Here is a 6146-nt window from a genome sequence, read left to right as displayed (position 1 = left end):
GTTTTCATGTATGAGAATAAACATAGGAGATAAGTATGATGATGAAAATTATTATATAAAATAGTGTGTCCTAATGGTTTGTTTTTTGTATGATGAAAGGTTATGGGTTCAAGGCTCACAAATTTCACTTGATATAATATTTGACTTTATTTTTATATCATGAAGCAATTGCTTCATGACAATGTCACAAGCCCATGATTCACACCTTGAGTCATGGGCGTCTTCTCCATCCGTTGAGAAGACTTAGAAGCCCACGACTTGCACCTCGCGTCATGGGCGCCTTCTCTACCCGTTGACAAGGCCCTCACCTCAATCCGTCGAGGTAGTGTATTGTGGTTCCGATCATGGAACCCCTCAACACATTGGATGTGTTAAGGAGGGGGGTGTTATGTTTTCCTCGACACCAATATGTATAATTTGTTTTCTAATATAATGTTCGATCAATGCCAGTTGTGAAGCTCCTCTCCCCTCCATCCCTTTTGTTTCAACAAGATCGTACAAATAAAGGCTATACTACATTGACAACTCATCCAAAATTCCTAATATGTGTATTAATAATAATTCATTTGATTCAAAAAAAGCTGACCACAAGAGACAGAGAGAGAGAGAGAGAGAGAGAGAGAGAGAGAGAGAGAGAAGAGAAAGAGAAAGAGAAAGAGAAAGAGAAAGAATCCAATTGTTTAGAGATCTAATTATTAATACACACTCAAAATATGGATCGCTAGATAGAGACGAAAAGGAAGTGAACTAGTGATGCAAAAATGCAGTAGTACCATATACTCGAGCTTTCCATTAGAGCTTAGGCATGAACTATATGAGTGAACCAATCGTGATACATGTGTGTAATTTACATTGTATGTGCATGTGCATGTGCATGTGCATGTGCATGTGTAGGTGTATGTGAATGTGTAGGCGTATGCGTATGTGTATGCGTATGTGTAGGCGTGTATTATCTCAACCAATCAATCATTTGGAGTTCAAAGTTTCAATGTTGGAGTTCAAAGTGTCAATGGACTCTTACAATCATTGGCATACACTCATACATAAGTACATGACAAGTTAGTTGAATTCACAACCAAAAAATTGGCATGTCCATTTGGTGTTAAATCTTCACTCCTATTCAATGACTTGATAGACAATTCTCTCAAAGTGTCAATGGACTCTTACAAAAAAATTGGCATGTCCATTTGGTGTTAAATCTTCACTCCTATTCAATGACTTGATAGACAATTCTCTCCATCTTGGTGTTATGTTGTGATTGAAAAACTAGTATGCCCCCCCCCCCCCCCCCCATCCTTTTATAACAATAGTGAATGAGCTAAAGGTATGGGAGGTAAGCCCCAAAATCATGTATATAGGCTATAGCAATGAATCAGTCCTGCATTATTAGTTACTCCCCATACTGTTGTTTACAGCTTCAGTCAATCTTAATACTAGAATAGCAGAGTCATTTTCTCACATTGTGAATAATGTTCACAATTTGGTAAGAAAAAAGGACTAATTGCTACAATCTCACCACAATACATTAGTGTTGTTGCAAATCACTCTTCTTCTAAATGTAGCTATGGTAATGCCATTCCTAGTGTGACAACATTCCTCTTGTTTTCTCACACCACATTCCTTTGGTCCACAACATCATACAAAAAGAAAAACTCTATCTCTCCTTGGAAGAGCTCTTCCCTAAGACATTCCTTTCACCATGCCTAGTAGCACACTGGCTAGACCCAATTCATGGGGCAACTTGATTCTTATCTTCCTAATGTGGTCATATCTCCATTGCCCACTGCTTTTAAACCTTCATGTCCGCGCGGTGCTGCTGGGCTCGTGGGAGCTCCTTGTAGAGAATGGCGGCGTATCGGCCATGCACATGACATTAACCCACCTCAACAGGGTCATCATATTCGATCGAACCGATTACGGCCCCTCCGAGATCAAGCTCCCGGACGGGAGATGCCGGCACGACCCGAGAGACTTCGCGCTGAAGGTCGATTGCTATGCGCATTCGGTCGAGCTCGACCTCTCCATGAATTCGGTCCGGCCCCTCGAGGTCCTCACAGACACATGGTGCTCCTCGGCTTCCTTCCTGGCGGACGGGACCCTTGTGTCGACGGGGGGTTGGAATGACGGGTCCAATGTGGTCCGATTGCTCGTGCCGTGCAACGATAGCCGTTGCGATTGGGATGAGCGGCCGGATCGCCTTGGGGCCGCTAGGTGGTACGCGTCCAACCAGATCCTACCGGACAATACCGTGATTGTCGTGGGCGGGAGGAGATCATTTTCGTACGAATTCGTGCCCTCGGCCACGGGCAAGGGCACGGCATTCTCGCTCCCTTTCTTGTTCCAGACCAACGAGCCGTCTTCGGAGAACAACCTCTACCCTTTCTTGCATCTCTCGTCGGACGGGAACCTATTCATTTTTGCGAATTCCAAGTCGATCCTTCTCGATTACAAGGTGAACCGCGTTGTGCGGACGTTCCCGGATCTCGCGGGCGGGAGCCGGAACTACCCGTCCTCGGGCTCTTCCGTAATGCTCCCGCTCTCGGCGGCCGATGCTTTCCAACGGGTCGAGGTGATGGTATGCGGGGGGGCCCCGCATGGCGCGTGGCAACAAGTGGCGAAAATGGCCTACCCGCAAGCATTGGCGACATGTGGTCGGATGGTCATAACCGACCCGGACCCGGAATGGAGTATAGAAGACATGCCATCGGGCCGGGTTATGGGCGACATGATCATCTTGCCGACCTCCGAGATCCTCATCATCAATGGTGCAAAGCAAGGGACAGCAGGGTGGGGGTGTGCAACTAACCCGTCTCTATCACCATTTCTATACAATCCGTCCGGACCGATCGGGTCCCGGTTCCAGGTCCTCGCGGCCTCGATCATCCCGAGAATGTACCATTCCACCGCGGTCCTGCTCCCCGATGGTAGAGTCCTTGTGGGAGGGAGCAACACCAATGAGGGCTACACCTTCTCTGATGTGCCTTACCCAACTGAGCTAAGGATTGAGGCATTCAGTCCTTACTACCTAGACCCGAGGTTCGACACGGACAGGCCGCGGATCGTGGGCATGCCGAACCAACAGATCGGGTACGGGGAGTTGTTTGAGGTTGACTTCACAGTGGGAGATGAAGGGAGCTCTGGTCACAATGATAGTGTGGAATTCAAGGTGTATGCTCCATCATTCTCCACACATTCTACACAGATGAATCAGAGGCAGCTCTTATTGGAGCCGGTGTCGGTGTCGGCTTCGGTTCGGATTGCCGAGAATTCTTCTTCTTCTTCTTCTTCTTCCTCCTCCTCCTCTTCCCATGGCTCCTCCTCATCAAGCAGCTTCATTGTGTGGAGGGCAATGGTGAAGGCACCTCCAAGTGCCATAGCTGCCCCACCAGGCTACTATTTGTTGTATGTTGTGGTGAATGCCGCCGTCCCGAGCACGGGGTCGTGGGTTCGATTCGCGCCTGCAGCAGCTGCTTAAACCAACAACCCCTCTCCTCTTATTTCATCCATCCATCCATTCATTCATAGCATATATATATATATATATATGTATGTATGTATTTATTTATTTATGTATGTATATCTATATCTATATCTCTATCTATATATCTTATCTATACCTATCTATCTATCTATCTATCTATCTATCTATCTATCTATCTATCTATATAACCAAAATGCGCAACCACATCTAAGCGCAATGCGATCTAGTCGAAGCCATATAAACCTCAACACAATATAGAAAGCTTTCAAGTGGCAACACGTCCCAAGTTATTGCTTTTGCTCAATGTGTTATCCTAAACTGTAAACCTTGAACCTTGAACCTTGAACCTTGAGCCCTAAACTCTAAACCATGTTTTTGCGAGAAAGTGTCCATCCATGGAACTATCCAAAGATTTAGGGTCCTCATTTTGAACGACATTGTGTGTGTGTGTGTGTGTTTTTTGATTGACAATTAATTATGTTCTTGATTAATTTCATGTTGTTTTGGTTTGTTTTTTTAAAAGCTTATCGATACAACATGTTTCTTGTCTACGATCAAGTTCACAATACTGCACACATCTTTCATTCAATGGAGCTTTTTCGTGTAAATGACAATCATTTGATGCTTGCTTAAAGCTTTTGTATATTTTCACCCTTTTCTTCTACTCAATTTTGGCCTTCTGGCAATATCACGCGTGCTAATACATGGGGCTGGTGGAATTTCTACCTTCTTTTAACTGTTATTTTTCCCTTTTCCGAAAAAAATACTCTAGAGGATAAAAGTGCTCACTCTAGGGAAGCTCACCAACATGACACTGCCAACTTCGTCACGGGAATGTTTAAAATGTGACTTTCTTTGGTCCTACCATCTAGTGTTTGTGTCCAAGGGTCGACTTGTTGAGAAAGTACCACATTCACAAGTTTGGTTACATTAAGCTATCAACATTGGTGTTTCATACATGTATGTATTATTATCATTTATTTGCTAGTAAACCTTGACAACAACATCCAAAGTTATGAACAAAAAACAAGAAGTCCCCGCTAAAATATTTATGTCGACTTGGCAAATATTTTTCAACAATACTTTATTCCAAACCAATTAAAGTCTAGTTCTCTTCCTCTTTCCAAACTATGATCAGTTGTACTTTGTCAGTTCATTTATCTTTTATCCCGACAATTTCGAAAGCAGTCATTATTAGCTACCACAACCTTGTCCCTTTTGTAAAGCCCCACCTACACATACATTGAACTTTGTGTCGGTCCTCATTGTTTCACATATTTATTATGTCCTACAAATGGAATATATTTTTATAGAACGTAAACATATGATTAACATTGTATTTATCATACACATTCACTACTACTTACAAAATCAAATCTATAACTATCCAAAAATTTGTTTCCCAAAGGAACATAACAAATGTGACACAATAGTGTAGTGGTGAGGTTCAAATATGAATATATGAATTTATACTTATTAATGATTATGTAGTCCATATGAATCCACACAATTGGATGCCATGTGAAGAAAGTTAAGATGTGCACAAATTCATATAAAGGGATTTCATCTAGAAATATCTTTGTGAAAACGGTATAACATGACACTCCTCTAGTTCCTATAACCAATTTCGATAGAACAACCTCACCACATTAGATGCACAAGTCAAATGAACTTTCTAGAGTGATTCTTGAAGTCAACACATACACAAACTAACCGTCAAATATGCCACTTCAAAGGAACAACTAGGATGGCCTCGATCAATATGTTCATGGTCATTATGAACCAATTACTATATAAAATCTAGCTATCCCGATTTAACAATCTAAACAATGTATTTATGAATGTATACCAAGTGTTTTTGCATGGTATGTATGGAATTGGATAGTGACTCTTGATGTTCAAGAATTTTTTATTAATAAATGTTGCAATCGAGAGTACATATTGTGACTCTGAGAGGAATGTGTGTAGGGGGAGGATTGGATTAACATTATGTCGAAAGCAAATTTGAATGTGATTGATAGTAGATTATATTAAAGTGTGTTATTTTGATTCCACACTCTTGTGCGCAACAAAATATGCATAATCAATGAGTCTCTCGCTTGTGCCCCAATGCTCCATCTAGCATCAAAGCATGTGATGTACGTTGTATTGAAGCAATGGTGGACAAATAGATGGCTTGGTTTCTTTATAAGGAGACGAAGATGGTTTTGTAATTTCGGGCAACATGTGTAATATAATGTTGTGCAATACATTGAAGTTCACAAAAGTTACATTCATAAAAGAACCTATTGCCGCATCATGAAACAAATGGGATGCATCCTATTTTCTAAACCATCTTTCATGTCTTGTTTCTATTCGAAGCCCAAAAGTTTGCACTTGTGTGGAAAGCCAATGTCCGGGTTCTTTAAATCCTTACGAATATAATTAACAACAGTTTCCATAGTTATGATGTCAATAGGAAGTGATCTAATCACAATAAGGAGTCGGGACAATGTATGGTGTTTTTAGTTTGACTTGACGAAACTTCATAAGCAACTTGTTTTGGAAATGACTCTTTCTAAGTGAACTTAGGGTTACGAGTCACGACTACCTCATGCTTCACCCTCATGGAGAAGCACAAGTTTTACCAATGTGTCAAAGAGATATTTCTTGAAAATCCAAACTT

At 41.7% G+C, this 6146-nt stretch overlaps 1 pseudogene; it reads left to right on the top strand.

The window, feature by feature from the left end:
• The first annotated feature begins 1183 nt into the window (after positions 1 to 1183).
• Positions 1184 to 4802, top strand: LOC147855625 (aldehyde oxidase GLOX pseudogene; annotated as a pseudogene).
• The last annotated feature ends 1344 nt before the right edge of the window (positions 4803 to 6146 follow it).

Source organism: Azolla caroliniana, unplaced genomic scaffold (genome assembly GCF_043228905.1).
Source record: "Azolla caroliniana isolate FFs.n. ecotype wild unplaced genomic scaffold, voAzoCaro1.0.p SCAF_14, whole genome shotgun sequence".
NCBI lineage: Eukaryota > Viridiplantae > Streptophyta > Polypodiopsida > Salviniales > Salviniaceae > Azolla > Azolla caroliniana.
The sequence above is the reverse complement of the archived record's forward strand: the minus strand, read 5'-3'. Positions and strand labels throughout refer to the sequence as shown.